Raw genomic sequence first — 23,008 nt, 5'->3', positions numbered from 1 at the left:
AAGTTCCGCTGATGAGCCCTATAAGTGATTTTTCTCACCTCATTGATTTTAAAAAATCGTACCCTTTCACTACATGGCACGTCAAGCACTTTAAGATATATAATTAAAGTGTTTACTGAAAGAGACAAGTAGGCACAATAAATGCAAACCAAGTAGGAAATCTATAGAAATAGCCTGAGAACAGCCATCTCTGCATGAGCTGACTTAAGCCAGAAGTCTAAGAAACAGGAGTCCTCAGGATAGGGGAGGTAGCCCGTGAAGACATGGAGGTCACCTCATTAAACATACAGTTTCTACTTCCCTCTTGCTGACAACTACAGATTCCTAGAAGAAATTTCTAGCCTCTCTCTGTCTTCTGGAAATATGGACAAACAGGGAGAGAAGGGAAAAAATGAATTTATAGAGTTAAAATTGTCATATCATGATGTAGTCCATTTCTGATTGCTTTTCTTTCTGTTTTACATTTCCAAAAGGCTCACAATGAAAGAGGTCCTAGGAGAAGGCAAGGTGCCATGGGGGAAAGGGCCTGGCACATGTCTCTTCCCTGTCCTTCATCAGAGACAGCTCTAGGGTGAAGGCCTGTGATGATGTGATAAATAGGGTCTGCTTTCTTGCCTAGCAACCTATGACTAAAAATGAATATAAACAAAGCATCTTCACTAAGAATTGTTTTTTTTTCAATGAAAAATATAAAATGACTGTGATTTTAAAAGACAGGATTTATGCAGGAAACTTTAAAACCCTAAATAATCAAACACATGCTTCTTTTCCCCTATTATGATAAGAAGGGACAGAAGAAAGGAGGAAGGTTTTCTGTAGCGTTTTTTATTTGTGGTCTCTGTGTTGGTCAAATTTGTCTCTTTGACAGCTTTCTCTAGTTGTTAATTTCAGATGTGGTCTGCAGCTGTCTCATAATGTTCCACTGTTCACGGATTTTCGGTGACTTTTAAAAGCCTTCATGATGCTCAGGTGGGGCGTCAGAACAGAGACTGGGATGAGTGAGGGCATCGTTGTTTTGTCAGGGACAGGAGTTGGGAGGGAGGCAAACTACAGTTTGTGGGCCAAATCCAGCCTGCCACCTGTTACGGATAAAGTTTTATTGGAACCCAGCCATGTCCATTTGCTTCCATATTGTCTATGGCTTTTCTGCATTGTGAACAATGGCAAAACTGAGTAGTTGTGACAGAGATCATCTGACCCAAAAAGCCAAAAGCATTTACTATCTGACCCTTCATAGAAAAAGTTTTCCCAGCTCTGGTCCAGGATGAATTGTCGGTGTAGCTGGAGTCCCATTCGCTGGTGGATGAGTGTGCCAGACTGGGAGAAATTAAGCCTAGAGCTAAACTTGATTCTTCAAGTGTTTTGTGACATTTTGTATTACTGAAAACTGTGAATTGCTTGTAAACTGTCATATTGTTTGTTTCTCATAGATACAGTCATTCAGCGATTCAATCACTCATGGTTCAAGCAAATGTTTTCATTCACATCGCCCTACGTGAGTTCGGTGAAGAGTTTCAGTATTTGTTGAAGTGATTGAGCTGCCCTTGCTAGCACCTAGATGTCAAGCAAATGACTCTGAAAATGAAACTCCATTTCCTTCTGATGGGATGGAAGTATTTTAAGAGGATTTGATGGATGAAGAACCTCTATGATTTTGTGAGAAACAGGGACATTAGAATATAAGATCACTTATAATTAGGCAAGTTGACATTATGAAATAAAAATGTTGGGTTGGCCAAAAAGTTCCCTTGGGTTTTTGGCCAACCTAATACTATGTTTATAAAAAGCATCTTCATGCCCATGTCTTCCCAGCTGTTCCCCTAAGGACAGACGTTATAAAGCAGTGAACAAGGTGAGTGAGAGATCTGGTGCCGGATACACCTGGGTCTGAACTCTGGTTCTGCCATTACTAGCTGTGTGGTCTTGGACAAGTTACTTAACCTCTCTGAGTGTGTTTCCTCATTTTTAAGGTGAGAATGATAATTGTACTTACCTCGTGGGGCTGCTATGAGGATTAAGTGAGATGAGGCAGGCAAAGACTTAGTACTGTGATGGTGCTAAGTTAGCTGTTGTTATATTTCTAGTCCCCTCTCAGAAAATTCAACCAGCTCTACCAGAATCTTAATTTCCTGTACTTACTTCTCAAAATCTCCCCCTTAATTTCCCTGAGATGTCAAAGCCAGGGCTGTGGGGCTGTGTACTGTGAAGACCCTCCTTGGATTAGGGGCAGGTGTGATCCCTACGGAAACAAGAGCCTGGGTGGCAGACAGCGCCCTGCAATTATCTGAGCTCGCTGCTCATATTCTGGCTGTCAGTCTTCCCGGGAGAGAATCATGTGAGTCGCAGAGAGGAGAGGACCATCTCTGTGTGACTGAACCGTCGCCAACGGCTTGCCCATCCCAGGAATGGGTCTCTTAGTTCGATACATGATTTTACCTGTCTCACTGTTCTGACTTGGGCCTGTGTTTAGTTCTCGCATCTGGAAAAATCTCTGGCCAGAGGAGTTAATAAGCTGCTCCCTTGGCTGGCGCGAGGCCCATTCTACCAGGCTCGGGATGCTTTGCTGTTGTTGCTCGCGTGTGAAGTTGTGCCTGTGGTACTTTTGGGTCTGTGCGTCAGTCATCTTCAGGTCTTTCTTATCTTTTTGTCACCTCCTTTTCCTTAAAGCACAGATGGTAGGATTCAAAAGAGCTTATCCGGGCCTTGGAGAAGCTGAACCATTCCTTTCGGTGGAGAAAACTCCCCGGTAGGTAGTGAACTCCCCGTCTGCCCGTCCTTTGGTCCACCTGTCTGCTGGGATGCTGTGAGATATTAAATCTGGCTTCTGTTTTACCTGAAACTCTCCTCTTAGCTTTCCTCACCTCCTCCTTCACCCTCCATTTTTCTTTCGTGTTAAATGGGAATAATCACCATTTGTCTAGTCATCTTTGTCTGGACTCATTTCTTACTGCCACCTGCCCTCTGCAGTCTCCTTCACACCATACAGACATTGCTGGATAAATGGAAATGCTGTGATCAGGTTTGCGGTGACGTTTATGTCAGGTTGCATATGTGGAAACGCTCATTACCACGTCTACCAGAGCGCAGGGGTTTCTCGGTTCCTCGTACCTGTATTCTGGGTCTTGCTGTGCGTCACAGACATAGAATTGCATCTCAGAAGACTTGTGGTGGAGTCTGAGCTCTGCCACTTAGTAGCTGTGACACCTCAAGCGGGTTATGTCATGGACTTCCCCAAACTGCAGTTTTTCATCAGTCACGTGAGGAAAATTGCTACATCGTTAGGGAGATCAAATGAAAATATATGAAAAACTCATTCTAAACTGTAAAGAGTGATACAGTTGTATAATAGTACATAGATGGTGGTGACAACTGCAGCCACTTTCAGTTGAAAATGATAATAAAAATCGTTTAATGATTTTTGGTTTTGCTTTAATTCAGCTTTGCTCAGTGGCCTCGGGACACTCACCTAAACGTTAATAAAAGAGAGCTCTTGACCTTGCTTTATAATCAAAGCAGACGCACACTGCAGTCTATCGTATCCAGCAAAGGCACTGCATGCCTTCAGACTTCCGCTGGGGTGAGGTGGGTGTGGCAGGCTCAGCAGGTGAGCATGCACGCCAGGTCACTCCGTTAGTGTCCTGGGGCCATGTGCTGAGGGTGAAAAGCCCAAGGGGACACAGGGCACCAGTGTAACCAGAGGAGAGAAGCTGGTTAAGTGCTTGGCCCCGCCAGCCTTTCCCTGTTGCCTCAGTCTACAAGGGGCCAGCCGCTCAAGTTACCCAGCTGCTCGCCCTTGGTCTCGGATGGCTTTGCAGTGGGAGGAGGGGTGAGCAGGTGGGAGGTCTGCTGCGGCTCCTCCTCCTCCAGTTCAGGGAAGCTGCGGGGACACAATGGAAGGTGGTGTGAGTCACCAGTAAGAGACACTTGCTCTCCGCAAGGCTTTCTTTCCCTGAGCATAGAGGAGACACTTCAGTGTCCTGAACTCTGGAGAAAACCACTGGATCAACGTCATCCTCATCTCACGCGCCATGTTTATTCGACCTCATTTTCCAGCTGATAGTTTGGAGGCTGAAGGTCAGCACAGAACTCGACAGAGAGGAGAAAAGACAAAGAATGTAAATGGGAGAATGTAGTATGCTAAGAAGGGTACCTGTCCGGGTGGGCTAAGTGTCTTAGAAGTAGAAGTAGGAAGACTCTCTGGAAGGTAGGTACCTGGTGTTTTTGGCAAGGCTAAGCCTTGTTTGGGGCCAGGTGAAACAGCTGAGTGTCATGGATTCATACTAGAAACTGGGTAAAAATAAAGAGTCACTCTGGATATCAAACATGCAGAGGATACAGGGAAACGCATCTAGGATATTTTAAGACACCATTGAGGGTACTTTACAAATGCAGTTTTATTTACTCCACATAGAAATATTACGAGAAAACTTTCAGATGAATAAACATAGGTTTGATTCTGAAGTCTGCATTTTCTTTAGTTTCATATATAGAAAATCAAGCTAAAATTTAAATTCACCACCTCTGCTGCTTCAGTTGTGAGAATTTTTCCTCACCCAAAGGCACTGTGGCAGCAAATGACCCTGCTCATTGATATTCTGATATTTCTCCTGCCACATAAGTTTGGATTGCCCCACTCCTGGAAGATAGCCATGGCCAGGTAACTTCTTTTGAGCAACATAGCATGAGTGAGTGGCTGGTGTCCCCTTTAAGTAGAAGTATGTAAAAGCCCGTGAGAAATTCACGTTTTCTTCTAATGGCCACTGTTAACCCTCCCGCTGGTAAAGTATCTGAAACTAGGAAGGAAAGATAGAGTGGAAGAAATTATTCACTTAGTGTAAGAAATCATTCAGTTTAATTATTAACCCCCCTAGATGTTAGCTTGTTACTTCAGCATAGCCTAACCTGTTCTGACTGATACAAGCAGGAAATAATTTTCCTATCATTGATGATCTCAAAAGGTGTGTTCTTAGGGAAGAGAAAGACTGGAGAAAGGCCTGACTGGAGTAAGAAAGAATGTAGAAATGAAACAGCTCATCTGTTTTGTTTGTATTTTTAACTGGTGAACGTGTTTTAACTTGTGTACACATTTTGGGTGGTGGATAATTGAAGATACTAGCTTAGTTTGCTTGGGCTGCTATAACAAAGTACCATAGGCAGGATAGCTTAACCAACAGAAACTTGTCTTAGAGTCCTGGAGGCTAGAGGTCCAGGATCAAGGTGTCAGTGGGTTGGTTTCTTCTGAGGCCTCTCTCCTATAGATGACCATCTTCACAGTGTCTTCTGTCTGTATGTGTCTGTGTCCTAATGTCCTTTGTTTCTTATTTTTCATAAGGATACCAGTTATATCAGATTTGGGCCCATCCTAATGATCTCATTTAATCTTAAGGACTTCTTTGAAGACCCATCTCCAGGTACATTCTGCGGTACTAGGGGTTAGGACTTCAATGTACGAATTTTCGGGGACACAGTTCAGCCCATAACAACTATGGAATAATCCTGCTACATAATGGATCCTCAGAAAGCGGTTCAAATAATGACTTGACTATTTTGCCTAGCCAGACATGTCCTGTTTTTCTCACTCTGGCCAGGCCCCCTCAGCAGCCTCTGCCTCGGAGCAACTGCAGTGCTTTGTCAGTCTTTTCACCCCGCTCCAGATGATCCCTGGTGGCACAGAACTCTAAAGAAATCGTGAGGAGGGTGCTCCTAGTCCCATTAAATGAATTATTTATCGGCTGGACCAGGTCTTAGTTGTTATATGTGGGATCTTTGATCTTTGTTTCGGCTTGTGGGATCTAGTTCCCTGACTGGGACTAGAACCTGGGCCCCCTGCATTGGGAGCTCGGAGTCTTAGCCATTGGGCCACAAGGGAGGTCCCTACTAGTTCAGTTTTCTGTTTTGGGTTGCACAGGGCCTTTGCTGCTGCTTTTGGGCTTTCTCATTGCCGGGCACAGCCTGTAGGCCCATGGGCTCAGGAGTTGCAGGGCACAGGCTTAGTTGCCCCACGGCATGTGGGATCTTCTGGTATCAGGGATGGCACCCATGTTCCTTGCATTGGCAGGCAGGTTCCTATCCACTGTGCTACCAGAGAAGTCCTGTCTGAGTTCCATTTTAATAGCTAAGGACTAGAACTTAGACATGTTAAATGACTTATCCTAGGTTACACTGCCGATTTGCGTCTATGAGAGCCTGGAATTGTCTTTCCATTGCTGCTGCTAAGTCCATTCAGTCGTGTCCGACTCTGTGCGACCCCACAGACAGGCAGCCCACTGTCTCCCCTGGGATCCTCCAGGCAAGACCACTGGAGTGGGGTGCCATTTCCTTCTCCGTCTCTTTCCATTGCTGCTGCTTAGGTTGGAGCTAGTCTACACTAATAGCATTTGGGCTTTAAATGGAAGAGAGGGTATGAAACGTTCTCAGAGATGAGCAGAATGGCCGAGAAGAGCAAAGAGATCATTCCAAGTGCGTGGAGCAGCGTGAGCGAAGGTAGACTCAGGAAGGGTGAAGTTGGGCTTTAAATGGAAGAGAGGGTATGAAACGTTCTCAGAGATTAGCAGAATGGCCGAGAAGAGCGAAGAGATCATTCCAAGTGCGTGGAGCAGCGTGAGCGGAGGTAGACTCAGGAAGGGTGAAGGGGCGCCTTACCGTTACTGGCGGTTCGCCAGCTCTCTAATCTGAAGGACGCTGCATGTGATGGTCCATGTGGGGGCTCACCACGAGTCCTCATGATGAGGTTGGGCTGAAGGTGCCTCTCTGGATAATCCAGGAAAAAAATAAGGTGTCTTGGATGTGTCATCAATTTATTTACTGGCTCATTGGGACAGCCATAATGATTATTCACCAGCCAGTTTATATTTGCAAAATGGCTTGCGCTAATTTTGATTTGATTTCTCGCTAGTAAACTAGCTCAGGGCGGTCACCGCAAGTTACTCAGCTCACCAAGGAAACATTTAAAGATATAAAGGTATTAAATAAATGTGCCCAGGGTGGCTAAGAGCAAGAGCTAGGATTAAGAATTGGAAACTTCAGAGGCCTCCTCTGTTGTTGCCTCTGGGGCTGGGTTTTTCCACAATCAGGCTTCTGGGAAACTGAATGATGAGGGGATTCCACGAAGAGCATGGCATTTTCTATAACCCTTTATTAAAAATGCAAGTCATCAAGTTAGAAGAAAGGCATACCAGGGAAGCGGGGAGGCCCACACTGCGGACCCAGAGCAAGGGTCCTAGACTGGGCTCCCTGTAACACATCCTTATTGACGGTCATGAAAAGATTCAGCGTCTTGAATGAGACAGCTGCTTGTACAGAGGCGTTTTTTATGAGCTGACAAGTTAGCCAAGAACAAAGCACATTTGTAGGAAGCAAACCGTTGCCAGTTTTAATCTGAGCTTTTCATTCAGCTGTGGCCGGAGACAATTGAGTTTTTAATGTTCCGCGTGAAGTTCCTCATTTCGGATTTTGGTCAGAACAAGGCCTGGGATTTGGTTTGGCTTAGGTGCTCCATTTTCAAAATGTCACTGAAATGAATGCGAACAAAAGCGATGCTGGTTGTTTTCATTTCCTGCCGATCATAACTTCTCCAGGGGACAGGGTCTGGACAAACAAAGCTGCCTCCGTGAAGGATGTTTATGTTTCTCACTCCAAGACCGAGCTTGAAGAGAGGAGACAACAGTTGGCATGGTATGATGTGAAAATGATTCAAAGTCCACGCAGAGATGAGAATTAAGCGGAGGTCCTGGGTGGGAACCCACTGGGGTCTAGAGGAGTTGGAGGAAATGGCTCCGAGCCACTCTGATGAGAGTGAAGAACTGCCTCTGATCTAGCTTCTTTGGGAGAGATGTTTTTCCCAGGAAAATTTTCCAGATAAGGAATTTCCAAGAAATGCTTTAAAATAAACTCAGTTGACAATGTATTGTACACTCCCTTGCCTTGTCAACAAAGAGTGTAGACCGTAATAGACCCTCCTCTTGGTGACCGAGGGTACTCACTGCCTCCCCTGGCTTAACCGTAATGACCACTCAGGGCTCCTGAGTTGCCCGTCACTGAACAAGTTCACTGGGGGGAAGCTGCAGGTTGGCTGTGTGATGGTTGGGTGTCCCTGGAGATTTGTAGTTTTATTCTAGACCTTGAGTGGAATTTTCATTAGAATCTTAAAGGCAGTATCTGAGAATGCCCAAATCCTGCTATGGGGGAATGATAATCATTTACCAAGTCAACTAAGTTAGCATTTCAATAGGTCAGTGAGATTGGCTGGACCAGTATTACCTTCGCATTGGTTTCCTAGGTGGCCCTAGTGGTAAAGAACCTTCCTGCCAATGCAGGAGATGCAAGAGACGTGAGTTCGATCCCTGGGTTGGGAAGATCCCCTAGAGAAGGAAATGGCAACCCTCTTCACTATCCTTGCCTGGAGAATCCCACGGGCAGAGGAGCCTGGAGGGCTGCGGTCCATGGGGTCACAAAGACTTGGACAGGCCTGAAGCGACAGCACGCACGCAGCTTCTCACTAGAGAGTTGATTCAAGACCTCAGAGGCTTCTGTCCCCTGGCATTTTTCACTATTTGTCTCTTCATATACATGTAGCAAGGGCCTTAAACACCACTGCTGTGTCTGCATAATGTTTAGTTATTACAATACAACTCAGTCCAGGACAACAAAGGCCCTAAAAACCGTAACAGAAATTTGCTGCTTTTCACCATACTCACTGAACAATCATTTGTCTCTTTTAAACTGTCTTCAAACTATTGCTGTCTCCTTCAGGGTTCTGCCTTATGAAGGGTGAACCTTCCACCTCCCTAGCTTCCCAAACACGTAGTCAGTAACCCCCGGAGTTGAGTTACTCTGCTGATGCTGGGATTCAGTCTGCCCTGAAAACATGTAGCCTGTGGGCCACCTGACCTTACTTGTCTTAACACTTTAATTATAAAGAGAATGGAGATTTATTTCCATCTGCAGTTTTTGGTGGGAAAAGATTGGTTTTGTGGCTGAATGCCACTACAAAAACTCTCTTCCCTAGGAAAAAAATTAACCTGAATTTGTCATCTTTCCAGCAATTCTACTTTGAAACAATCTGCTTTTGATCCTATGGGATACAATCAATACTTTTCACTTATTTCAAACTATTGCTTTTCCAGTAGTTAATACTTCTGACAATTTTGGAGGGATTGGGGGCAGGAGGAGAAGGGGACGACAGAGGATGAGATGGCTGGATGGCATCACCGACTCGATGGACGTGAGTCTGAGTGAACTCCGGGAGTTGGTGATGGACAGGGAGGCCTGGCGTGCTGCGATTCATGGGGTCGCAAAGAGTCGGACACGACTGAGCGACTGAGCTGAACTGAACAGTATTTTTTCTACTGGTGGCTGTGATATCTATTTTTCACTGTTTTCTGATTCTTGTCTATTTGTTGAAAGCCCTAGATGAGAGACAGAATATTCTTCATGATTTTAGTTGATTGATTGTTACAACTTTATTAAATCAAAGGGCCTTAATCTAAGGGTATGGTAGGCTGAAAAATGGCCCCAAAATATATTGAGCCCTTATCCTTGGAACCTGTAATTTTTACCTTATGTGGAAAAAGGGCCTTATTAGATGTGAATAAGTTAAGGGTCTTGAGATGGAGAGGTTACCTTGGATTATCTGGGAGGACTTTAAATGCAATGATGTGTGTCTTTACAAGAGAGAGGCAGAGGGAGATTTGACACAGATAGAAGAGGAGAAAGTAAGGTGACCAGAGCAACTGAGATTGGATGATGTGGCTAGAAGTCAAGGATTGTCAGAAGCCCCCAGAAACTGGAAGAGGCAAGGAACACATTCTGCCTTGGAGTCTCCAGAAGGAGCTTGGCCCTGTTGGCCGACCCCTTGGATTTATCCCAGTGATGTTGATTTCAGACTTCTGGCCTTCACAGCTGAGAAGGAAGACATCCCAGTTTATCACCAAACTTGTGGTGATTTGTTACAGAGGCCATAGGAAACTAATACGAAGGGTGAATGAGCTGCTCTTTAATTTGGTTTGGAGAGATGCAGTCATCTGCAACAGATTCTCACAATGTACTGTTTCGTGTTAGATCACATGGAAGGCAGAGGAGAAAAAATGTTGTTCTTCCCTTCAAGAGCTTTGTGTCATAGCTGGGGAGGCAAGATGGCATTCATGAGACATGAGCAGGGGCTGCAGGGTATGAGTGAGTGCTGTGTGCTAAGTTAGTTGTTCAGCTGTGTCCGCTCTTTGCAACCCCGCTGACTGTAGCCCACCAGGCTCTTCTGTCTAGGCAAGAATACTGGGGTGGGTTGCCATGCTCACCTCCAAGGGGTCTTCCCAACTCAGGGATTGTACCCGAGTGTCTTATGTCTCCTCCACTGGCAGACGAGTTCATTACCACTCATGCCACCTGGGGGTCATTAAATGCTTTATAGGCTCAAAAGAACTGATGCAGTTCAAAGGAGAGGCTGATGGATCAGTCAGTAATATAGAGAAGTTTCTCTGAAAGAGGGGTGATGGGGAGAGTTTGCAGGCAGGGAGCAGGAAGGAGGGCATTCCTGTAGAGGAGAGGATGCGTGAGGCAGAGGAGGAACCGCACCTGGTAAGCACTGTGAGACCAGGGGCGTGTTCACGCCGGTCACCACAGATCCCCACCACCTGTCACAGTGCCTGCACATAAAAGGTGCTCTCTTAATGCTTGCTAAATAAACAGGTGATGTTTTGTGGGATGTCACCATTCTGGGGCAGCTGGCCTGTAAGGACATACTTTGGGAAATGGGGAATTAATTTGAGTTTGTAGGGTGGGGTCATTCCCGAAGGGCATCGGAAGCCAGGGGGAAGAAAGTCAAAGTATCGGAGTTACTGTCACACTAAAGGTATTAAATTATTCTTTTCAGACATTTGAAAAGGTGTTTAAGAAGCGCTTGTTCCTAGCAGTTTTCTTTCCTCTTAAAAAATGAACAGAAAGTCCTCCCCAGATCTCCAGTCTTCCTGTGACACTGGCATTAGAAATACATAGAGTCATTAACAATTTGACAATCTCACCGCTCTGTTTGAATTGCATTAGTTTCGCCTGTAAAGGGGAGATATCGATGGACGTTTCAGAACCCAGTGCCAGCCCCCTGCCTGAGGATCGTGACCCACGTGTTGTGGTTTCTGAAATATACAGGCTGTCTGTGGCGCTCTGCTTCTTCCCTCTCCTTCCCTGAGCTGGATGACAAATGCTGGCAGTTTGATCAGGATAGCTGGCCAAACGCTGGCTGTTTTTCTTCTTGGTGATGCACTGAAGGAATTAACCAGCTTCCAAATGGTAAGAAACTTAGGAACTTTGAAGGCCAAACCCAAGTTCCTCTTCCCAGAAGGGGGCTTCCATTCTCTGAAAGGCTTCCATTCAGTGACACCTTCTGTTTCCATGGTGACAGGCCCCATTGCCCTGTCACAGACACGGGAACGCTTGTTTGCATGATGAAATTATCCTGGCTGCTAGTGGGGCCTCTCTTACCTGTATGGCTGTCCATCTCTTACAGACATTGTCTCTTTACAAAATAAGATGATAGCAACGTGTATCATACAGCTGTCACTTCTGGTTCATCAGTTAATTCCGAATTGTACTTAACAAAGATCTTTCTTTCCCTGGTGATTATTTATCAAAATATACTAAAATCAAACAAAATAAAATTCTTGTTTTAGCTTGTACTCCCTTACATGCAGCTTCATATCTCTTGCTCTTGAACACTAGGCTACCATCCTGTCAGCCAATAAAAATGCTTAATTCTTCAGAATCCTGAAACCAGCAAATAAGCAAACTCTCCCCTCAGTTCTGCTGAGCTGTCATAATACCATTGTCCTTTTCTCATTCTTTCACTGTCAGACTTAATAAAGCCTAGTGGATTCAGGAGGTCTTAGACTATTAGTGAGCTGGCTTCGGACTGCAAACCTTTTTGTTGACCCATACCGTGTTTCCTCCCTGCCCGAATATTTAAAAATTGGGAGATTTGCATAAAAATTTGTATTTCTCTTTCTCTTAACACATTGGGGAACTGGCAACACTGGGGCCACATTTGCACATGACAGCCGTCTCTTAGAGTTTAATTTCTTTTTCTGTCTTTGGACAGGGTGTGGGCTCTCTGCAGACCCTGTAATCCACTCCCACCTCTCCCTGTTGTCTGCACCTCTTAGATGAAGTGTCAGTTACCGTGTATCACTGCCTTGTGATCTTATTTTCCTTGTACACAGAAATCTCTATCTGTACCAATGCTTCTGTCTAGTATGGGAAGTAGAATTCGATCCGGAGGGTGCAGATCTTGTACTCAGCTGTTTTACTTTTGTGTGTTATCTGCTTGGCTCCTTTGCCATGTGGATGTGCAACCCCTGAATTGTACCACACTTTGTCAGCCTCTATGATTCTTCAGCTCACTGTTAAATCATTCCTTTTCATCCACTGTCACTCGTCCTAACAGTCACTTCTCACTTGATAGAACAGATGGCCTTTTGCTGGTTGTCTTTCTCAAAGCCTGTCTACCTGCCCTTTCCCCTCACTTTTGTTCCATCCTAAACTGCCTTTGGCAATGACTTAACTAACATCACCTGGAATCCCCCGAGCCTCTTCTTACCTCCAACACTCTCTTTTTTCCCTCCATTTATTTATTTAATTGAAGTATAGTCTAGTCAAGGCTATGGTTTTTCCAGTAGTCATGTATGGATGTGAGAGTTGGACTGTGAAAAAGGCTGAGCACTGAAGAGTTGATGCTTTTGAACTGTGGTGTTGGAGAAGACTCTTGAGAGTCCCTTGGACTGCAAGGAGACCCAACCAGTCCATTCTGAAGGAGATCAGCCCTGGGATTTCTTTGGAAGGAATGATGCTAAAGCTGAAACTCCAGTACTCTGGCCACCTCATGCGAAGAGTTGACTCATTGGAAAAGACTGATGCTGGGAGGGATTGGGGGCAGGAGGAGAAGGGGACGACCAAGGATGAGATGGCTGGATGGCATCACTGACTCGATGGACGTGAGTCTGAGTGAACTCCGGGAGTTGGTGATGGACAGGGAGGCCTGGCGTGCTGTGATTCATGGGGTCGCAAAGAGTTGAACATGACTGAGCGACTGAACTGAACTGAACTGATAGTTGATTTACATGGTTGTGTTAGTTTCAGGTGTATAGCAAAGTGATTCGGGTACACATCCATATATCTATTCTCTTTCAGACTCTTATAGGTTACTATAAAATATTGAGTATAGTTCTCTGTTGCACAGTAGGTCCTTGTTGGTTATCTATTTCATATATACTAATGTGTATATATTAATTTCAAACTCCTAATTTATCCCCACCCACCTTTTTCCTCTTTGGTAACCATCAGATTTTTCCTATGTTTATGGGGCTATTTCTGTTCTGTATATAAGTTCATTTGTATCATTTATTTTTTAGATTCTACCTGTAAATTATATCACATGGTGTTTGTCTAGCTTACTTCACTTAGTATGGGCCTATAATCTCTAGGCCCATCCATGTTGTGGCAAATGGCATTATTTCAGTCTTTGGTTATGGCTGAGTGTGTGTGTATATGTGTGTATATATAAGTATGTATTCACTGCTTTATCCTTTCATCTGTTGATGAGCATTTAGGCTGCTTCCATGTCTTGGCTATTGTAAACAGTGCTTCAGTGAACACTGGGGAGTATGTTCACTCTTCAAACTACAGTTTTCCCTGGATATGTGCCCAGCAGTGGGATTGCAAGATTGCATGGTAGCTCTGTTTTCAGTTTCTTAAGGGATCTCCACACTGTTCTCCATAGTGGTTGCACCAATTTGCATTCCCACCAACAGTGTAGGAGGGTTCCCTTTTCTCCACACCCTCTCCAGCATTTGTTATTTGTAGACTTTGATGATGGCCATTCTGACTGGTGTGAGGTGATACCTCAGTATAGTTTTGAGTTCCATTTCTCTAGTAATTAGCGATGCTGAGCATGTTTTCATTTGCCTTTTGACCATTTGAACACTGTGTTTTATAATGTTACATCTGAGATCCTTTCACTTTCATATACTTGGTCTGAGCAGTTTTCTTTGTGTCAAGGTTCTGATGATTTCTTCTGCGTGGATGACTTCCAATTCCATCCTGTCCTCTGATGTTGCTCCTGAGTCCTCATCCTGCAGACAGCTCCATTGGTGTGTGGGTCCCTACCAGCCCCTGAATCTCCTGCCCACACACCTACCAGGTTAGTTTCATTGCTTCTTTCTCTGAATGACTTGATTGTCCTTCCGGTTTCTCAGGTACAAGACATTAATCCGTGTCTGATCAGTCTGAGTGTTTCTTCTTTCTTTTCTCTCCCATGATCACTGTCTATTCAAGTCCCTGATACCTCTTTTTAAAAATTATTTGTTTCAATATTTTAGTCTCTCTCTCCTCCAATTTATTATATATACTTCTGCTTGACTAATTTAACCTAAAAAAGTCATTCATTGTTTCATTTATTCATACAATAACTACATAAATCCTGTAAAATGTATCATTTTTTTTCCTCTTAAAATGTCATCTGTTTCTCTGTACTGCTAACAGAATCAAGATCATGTTACTTATCATGGCTTGGGAGCCCTATGCTATCTGCCTCTAGCCTCTCTTTCTAGTCATCCCCCGCTACCCTCTCTTTACTCCTTGAGTTAGTGTCTCAGAGCTTATAAGCATAAAACCCTAGAGTCTGCCTTGATTGAATTTCAATTCTGCTACTTGCTGACTGTGTGACCTTAATTAAGTCACTTAATTTCTAAACCTCAGTTTCTTTATTTGCTTAACCCATGGATTTATTTGAAGATTAAAAAAAAATAAGCCTTGTAATACGATACCTGGTGCACAGTAAGAGCACAAGAAATGTTTGATGCTACTATCCAGCCAAATCATGGTTTGTTATACATTCTCATGTAATTTTTTCATCCTGGATTGCTTTCCTCTGTCTAACTCCCTCTGTGTGTCTAAATCCTGATCATCTTTAAGCCCAGGTCAGAGCTGGTAGAGCCTCCCACAAAACTGTTTCTGATCCTACAGGTAGAAATATTCTCTTGCATCCTTAGTAGAGACAGTAACACTTTTACTCTGCAGCACTGTATTTTTATATCAGGGCTTCCCAGGTAGCTAGGGGTAAAGAACCTGCCTGCCAATGCAGGAGACGTAAGAGACGTGAGTTCAATCCCTGGGTCGGGAAGATCCCCTGGAGAAGGGATGGCAACCCACTCCAGTATTCTTGCCTGGAAAGTCTCATGGACAGAGGAACCTGGTGGGCTACAGTCCAGAGGGTTGCAAAGAGTTGGACGTGACTGAAGCAACTCAGCACTAGCATGTGTTTATATACCAGTCTCATCTAACCCACAATACAGAAAGCTCGTTGATTTTTGGGATCTGAAACATGTCTTTGTTGCCCATGTCACCCAAGGTGCCTTGTACAAAATAGATGCTCGATAACTATTTGCTGAATGAATAAACATTCATCTGAGTGGATATTTCCTTATAGTTCTCTATTTTCATTCATTCAAGAAAACAGGAAGAAGCATCAGTCATTAGATCTGAGAAGTGTGGCATATTTTTCAGTGATTTTTTCCCCCCTTACTCCTGTGCTATGGGTGTAACACAGGCATCTTTTGAGAAACTCATGTATCTATTGATTTATTCAAAATGTATATCCCACCTTCTTTTTAAAAGCATTTGAAACAGCATGCATATTAAACCTAATGTAAAATAGGACAATTATGTCTAAAAAGAGAGCAGAGGCCATCTGAAACAGTTAGGAAGCAGATGTTACCAGACACCTGGGATGAGTTATTTGCTATACTTGGTAACTAGATTTGGCTTTGTTTCTTGGCAGCTAAAACCGAAAAGAAACACACTGAGTTATCCATTCAGCAAACATTCGTTGAATATCTTTGATAAATGGGGCACTGTGCTAACAGTGGAGATTCTAAAATGAATAAGTCTGAGTCCCTGGCTTTAGCACATCACTTAGACATGAGTTAAGTGATAGGAGGTGGATACAGAGAGCAACAGGGACTTGGAAAAGGGCGCTGAGGATGTTTGTGATGAGGAGAGTTAGGGCTAGCTCCTGGAAGAGGAGAGGCTTTCACCAGACTGGTCCATGTTGGAAGATCCTTCTTGGTATAAGGCACAGCACACAGAGAAACAGTGAGGCCTCCGAGGACGTGTTTGCTGAGTGAAGCTGCGGGAGCAAGATCCATGGGATTTCCGGGCAAGAATATTGGAGTGAGTTGCTTTTTCCTTCTCCAAGGAGATCTTATCGACCCAGGATTGAAATCGGATCTCCTGCATTGCAGGTGGATTCTTTACCTACTGAGCCACCAAGGAAGCCCAGACCTTACCTTGCAATCAAGGAAGTGTCAAAAGATCTCCTGTCATATTTTAAAAGCACTATCCATGTATCTGAGCTTTTTTGTTTTTAGTGCTTAGTAATTGTCCTTGTAAATAAGAAGGGTATGATTCTTTATTGACCATGTTTTCTGTTGTTCAGGATAATCCACTGCAGGTTGTTGGTCTAGTTCACCCTTGTTCTTATACTTTTCTCATGTGTATTTAATACAAACCCAATGTTTATGTTGTATTAGACATGATTTACAAACTTTCACTCCTTCTGGGATTCTTTATGAAGAGCATGTGAAACAAGTCTTAAAAAGAACAGACTCACCAAAGGGAACGTAAATGAATGGAGTCCTTTCTGGGACTGGCCAGGGATCACCACACAAAGACTCCTGATTTATCTGCCCTCAGTTTCTCCAAATGCTGGAGAGAGTTAGAGACATTGGGGTAAAGTGGGAAGATCATTGTGCCTGCTTGTAGCTCATCACAGAAAAGTGGTACATAGTTAATGACCTTTTGTGACAACCTTATTCTTACAGTTTAATGGGGCCATATGTGCCCTGCAGTGACAGATGGTCCCAATCTGCTATTGCCAGATAATGGCTTGTTGAGAGGCTCAGGGTGACTGTGTGACAAGTCTGGGCTGGACCAGCTGTTTTGCCTGCAACTAAAGTGTGGTCTGGGTGAATGAATGCAGACAACAGACTAAAAGACATATTTCTACTGCATGGAAGTATTTGTAATTTTTCTGGCAGGAGAACCTATTAGTATATTTTTTCAAACAAAGGTACACTATCCTTCTTCCCACCTTCCCCCTCCCCCAAAAAGCACTGGTCTAGGGGTCAAGGCACTTGGATTTTAATTTCATTCCATGGCTAACTAGCTGTGTAACCATGGATACATCACATAAATTCTCTAAGCTTCTATTTCCTAAAATGGATCTGAGTTAGATCATCTTTGAGATCTTCTAAAATTTTGCTCTTTTGAATCTTAGAATCCAAATTGTGGGCCATAATGATTCACATACATCAGCTTACCAAATGTTAGGCTCTCTGCTAAGCCCAAACGAGTATTACCTTTTTTTAAACAACCACAGTGGCCCTAGGTGGCCATTATCATTATTCATCATCATTATGAAGATGGAGAACCCAAGTAACAGACAAATGAATTGCCTGCAGTCAAGTGGCTGGGCCAAGGTGCAGCTGGAGTTTGATCTGGTCCATGTTCTTTATCTCCATGCTATACTGCACACTGGTGTGAGCTGAGAAAGAAGAGGCACGAAAGAACCAAGATGGAAACAAATCAACAGATTGTTTTCATGGTATCTGTGTGTGTGTTCATCTGTTTCGCTGGGTCTGTGATGCCTTGGTGTATATGCCCTAATCCATTTCAGGACCCCACCATGCAGGCACTTGCCTCCCCCATGGCCCTGAGCAAGTCCTGAAGAACCAGGCTGCTGGGTTCCCATGTTGTGTGAGCTGCCCTGGGGCAGTGTGGTATGGCGTGGCGCTTAAGTATGAGAAAATGCCTTTTCCTGGAAGAAAAGCAAAGAGTCCACAGTACTGCCAATATATCTCTGTGTGCTTAAGTTGCGTGTAGGGATTTCTCATTTCTTAAGCCCATTTTATTTTAGTTCACATTTCTGAAACCTCTCATTATATTAGCCTTATGCTTCCTGGTCATATGAATTTTGAGACAGTGATCCCTTTCTGTGAAGAATGACTTCATTCTCCTCATGGAAAAATTACGTTGGCATTTGAGCAAATAAGAATTAAATGGAAACCCAAGACGTTTCTCTGATTGTGGTAAGCTCCTCCACCCAGCAGCTCTGCAGTGTCTTGCTATGGAGGTTGAGTTATATTTCTCTCCTCTAGGCTCAGGTCTATTTTAAGAATATAATATAAATATTGTTTAAATAAGTTCTTCCCCACCAAGTAGAGGATAAAAGGCTTGGTCATACTGTAGAAGGAAGGCTAGATATTCAGGTGACCTTAAGATTAGAGAATTGACTCTACTAAATTTAGGTCAGTTTGATTTTTGACTGGGATTTGAGTCTCAAGAGGCATTAAAATAAAGAAAACGTTTGTGGATGTTGCCAAATACAGTCACTGATAGGTTCTGGAAGAAGGTAATCTCATGCTAGGCCTTCTGTGTGTGAGATTGATCACCTGTCTACTCTGGTCACTTGCTCTCATCTGGCACTGTTATGTTTAGTCTCTCCTCTGTTGGGCATGGGGAGGACAGAAGACTCCTTAGAGGCCTGCAGAGAGGGGTGGAGGGGGTGGTGTTCTGCTGGTGATTCAGCGGTCCAGAAAAAAGCCAGCCCCAGAGCATGCAGGTAATAACAGAAAATCATCTGAATTAGAGAAGAGCAAACCGAGTCCAGAGCAGGGCTGGTCGCTCCATTTCCTGAGGTTTGAGGCAAGCTAGAATACATCATGAGAAACGCTGGGCTGGAAGAAGCACAAGCTGGAATCAAGATTGCCAGGAGAAATATCAGTAACCTCAGATATGCAGATGACACCACCCTTATGGCAGAAAGTGAAGAGGAACTAAGGAGCCTCTTGATGAAAGTGAAAGAGGAGTGGAAAAAGTTGGCTTAAAGCTCAACATTCAGAAAACGAAGATCATGGCATCTGGTCCCATCACTTCATGGGAAGTAGATGGGGAAACAGTGGAAACAGTGTCAGACTTTATTTTTGGGGGCTCCAAAATCACTGGAGATGGTGACTGCAGCCATGAAATTAAAAGACGCTTACTCCTTGGAAGAAAAGTTATGACCAACCTAGATAGCGTATTGAAAAGCAGAGACATTACTTTGCTGACTAAGGTCCGTCTAGTCAAGGCTATGGTTTTTCCAGTAGTCATGTATGGATGTGAGAGTTGGACTGGGAAGAAGGCTGAGCGCCGAAGAATTGATGCTTTTGAACTGTGGTGTTGGAGAAGACTCTTGAGAGTCCCTTGGACTGCAAGGAGATCCAACCAGTCCATTCTGAAGGAGATCAGCCCTGAGATTTCTTTGGAGGGAATGATGCTGAAGCTGAAACTCCAGTACTTTGGCCACCTCATGCGAATAACTGACTCCTTGGAAAAGACTGATGCTGGGAGGGATTGGGGGCAGGAGGAGAAGGGGACGACTGAGGATGAGATGGCTGGATGGCATCATGGACTTGATGGATGTGAGTCTGAGTGAACTCGAGGAGTTGGTGATGGACAGAGAGGCCTGACGTGCTGCGATTCATGGGGTCACAAAGAGTTGGACACGACTGAGCAACTGAACTGAATTGAACTGAGGCTAGAATGAGATATATTAAATTGACATTTTAAATTTAGAAAATGATTTTCTGTAGACATTAGCTAACACAGGTAACTGTGTAAATTAGTGAAGTATATCATTGCCGGTGTCTCAGACCCACAGTTCGTAGCAGACCAGTGATTGCATTATAGATCAGTTATATTGATGTGTCTGGCCAGGTCAATGAAGTTGCTGTACCATGCGCACTGACTATGGAATATTCCATTCAGATTAGGGCTCTCTGCCCTTCCAGCATGATGTCAGTCCCAGCAGTCCTGACATTTGGGGTCAATCAATTCTCTATTGTTGAGGAGACTGCCCTATGCATTATAGAGCGTTTAATAACATCCTCGGCCTCCACTTACTAGATGCCAGTTGCATCCTCCAATATGACAACCAAAGATGTCTCCTGTTGTTGCCAAATTCCCCTGGGGTACAGAATTGCCCTCCTCTCTCCCTGAGAACCGCTGCATCAGATTCATACTGATCCATATAGAGTTACAGGTGTATGAGAGTTATATGCACCTGTGTGCACAAGGCGCACACACACACCCTTCTTCCTTTTTCTCAGGCATGATACTAATAATCCCTGACACATAGCAAACTCTGCATAAGCGGAGTGTTAACAATAACTCTTAATAAAATGATGCTCCCTCCCTTCCACTTAAAAAGCTGATTCATCTCCAAGAGCAATGTGAAACCAGGAGTGATCTGGCAGATTATAATTGGAGCTGAAGATAAGTTGTTAGACCAGACCTGCAAGGCCTTCTGTGGGGTGAAGTAATTCATGGAGTACAATCTGAGAAAGCAACACAAATGCTTGGTTCCAGCAAGGCATTCCTATGGCGCCAAGGAGAATTGTTGCTGACTTTTTGGAAAACCTAGGCATAAGTTTCGTGGATTGCACTGTTTCATTTTACTTAACTTTCTTTCAGGTAAAATTACTGGCCATTTTGAGTTAGCTGGGAAAGTGAGGACAACTGAAAGAGCCGCCAAAGAAAACTTCAGGGAGAAATGAAGGAGGAAATATTGATAGACTGGGGCACGTCATCAAAATCACAGACCCTGAAGATGGGAAAAGACTTTAGAAGCCCAATGGCCTGTGTCCCGAAAGACTACTGCAACAGTCCCCATCAGGGTTAGCAGATCTGTGCACCCGGTCCTCTGCCCTCCTTGGTACTGAAGTGCTTGACACCGTTGACTGCGTTGTCCTCGGAACACAATCTGACCTAGGGCTCCTTATCACCAAACTCAGAGATACTTTTCCATTTGTTTGTCTCACAGGCTCTTCTTCACAAGTCTGTAAACACTGCAGTTTCCCAGAGCTGATTCTCTGCTATCTTCTCTCTTGAACTGATTTTTACCAGATCCCAGTGACTCTCTCAGATACGCTTCCAGCCTAGAATTTTTCCTTAAGTCTGGCTCATATGTTCCTTTTTCTCCTGACATCTCTTCTTAGGTGTTTGACGGTCATCTCAAATTTCATGTGGCCCCAAACTGAGTGATTTCCTCCCCGCACCGCCCCAGCCCACATCCCTTAGGTCTTCGCCATGGTGGTCCATAATCCCATTGTTTGTTACTGTTTACTGTTAATTCCCACACTAAGGATTCATCTGTCCTTCCCCTCTTTTTCTCGCACTCACATTAAACCTGTGTCAGCATCTCCCATCAATGCCACCTCTTAAATATTAATGTATCCTGGGTCACATCACTTTCCATCAGCTCCAAGCTCTGGCTCAACCTGCCCGCGGGTCTCAGTCGATCCTGTCCACCCTGCCCGCCTGCAGTCCGTCCTTTCACGGCATCGAGTGATTGTGCGCACGTCAGACCCAGCCATTTCCTGGTCAGACCCTCCAGTAGCTTCTCCGTTATTCCAGGAATAAAACTGAAACTCTTTCACACTGTCCACAGGTCTACAGAGTCCAGTGTGTGGCTCCCTGTCTGGCCTTATCATCCTGTTTTCTCTCTCATTCCTGCCTGTTAGGCGATTTTGGCCTTTTTCCCTCACCCCTTGAAAAGACATTAAGCTCATGCCCATTTCAAGGCCTGCTATTTCTTCCTGACTGCTCTTCCCCAGATCCTCATACTGCTGCCAACTTCTCATGGTGCATTTCACAAATAAGGCTCCTCTTTATCATACTATCCTATTTTTCTTCCTCACGTGCTTATAGGTATCATAAAATATCTTATTTGTTTACACGCTTATAGTCCATCTCTCCCTTACAAGAATGGAGGCTCCTGGATAGCCCCTGTCTGTTTTCTCACTGCTCGGCGAATAGTAGGTGTTTAATAAATACATATGCATTGCCTAGCCAACATTCTATAACACAGTGAGATACAGCCACATTCTGACTACAGGCCTGGCTGGCTAAAGGGGAGTAGCACAAGGAATATTCAGAAAAAGTTTATTCATTTGTGGGTGTAGACAGGGAAACAATTTGTCTGAACCTTAGTTATCCTTTAAGAAAATTTGCCTTTGATGTTTGAGGGCAAGAGTCAGCTCCTAAATAGGACTGTCACATTGAACAGAGTCTTGAAGCTTCTGTATATTATGCCCTAAGAGCTGTCTTTTCATTATTTCCAATTGGTATAGCTAAAAGAGTAAATTAGTCCTTGCTACTGGTACAGATGCTAAGTCGTCGCTTCAGTCGTGTCCAACTCTGTGCGACCCCATAGACAGCAGCCCACCAGGCTCCTCCGTCCCTGGGATTCTCCAGGCAAGAACACTGGAGTGGGTTGCCATGTCCTTCTCCAAAGCATGAAAGTGAAGTCACTCAGTCGTGTCCGACTCTTAGCTACCCCTTGGACTGCAGCCTACCAGGCTCCTCCACCCATGGGATTCTCCAGGCAAGGGTACTGGAGTGGGTCGCCATTGCCTTCTCCGGAAAATTAGTCCTTACTGGCCTACATTTCCAGAGGAGACCCCTCCGATTTTCAAAATAGAAAACCCCCAAATCCCAAAGTGGTTCCATTCCCTACTCATCATATTTCCATGGAGAGACAGGAAATTCACTCGAGGTTTTGGAAGGCAGACCGTGGGTGGGTTTCTTCCAGGCTCTCTCTCTTCACTCCCCCTCATCGCAGCAGCGCTTAGCCGATTTGAAAGGAAGAACAAACAGAGCTCAGTTAGCTCCTCCGTGTCTCTCTTATTTCGTCTGTCTGTCCACTAAAAAGTGTGGTCTCACCTGCTCTCTGCCACAAGGTGAGCTGTCTGCTTGGCCTGGCTTGTGGATGTTGAATGATACCAGTGGCTGGGGAGGAGAAGGCTGCTTAATGGGGTCGGACGTAAGGAGCCAGACACATCCTTCGGCCCCGCGGTGTCAGTAAGTGTATCCCAGTCTCTGTCCATCTCAGGCCTATGTCCGTCGCTCTGTGCGTTCGAGCTTGTGC

General features: G+C 44.4%; 1 long non-coding RNA gene across 1 annotated transcript in view; it reads left to right on the top strand.

The window, feature by feature from the left end:
- Positions 1-23,008, top strand: part of LOC108636124 — a 58,013-nt gene that overhangs the window by 5,751 nt on the left and 29,254 nt on the right. Inside the window, exon 2 of the long non-coding RNA XR_001918148.1 lies at positions 14,041-14,182. This is a non-coding gene — a long non-coding RNA (uncharacterized LOC108636124). The remainder of the gene's footprint in view (positions 1-14,040; positions 14,183-23,008) is intronic.

This window comes from Capra hircus, chromosome 5, assembly GCF_001704415.2.
Source record: "Capra hircus breed San Clemente chromosome 5, ASM170441v1, whole genome shotgun sequence".
NCBI classification, from domain to species: Eukaryota; Metazoa; Chordata; class Mammalia; order Artiodactyla; family Bovidae; genus Capra; species Capra hircus.
The sequence above is the reverse complement of the archived record's forward strand: the minus strand, read 5'-3'. Positions and strand labels throughout refer to the sequence as shown.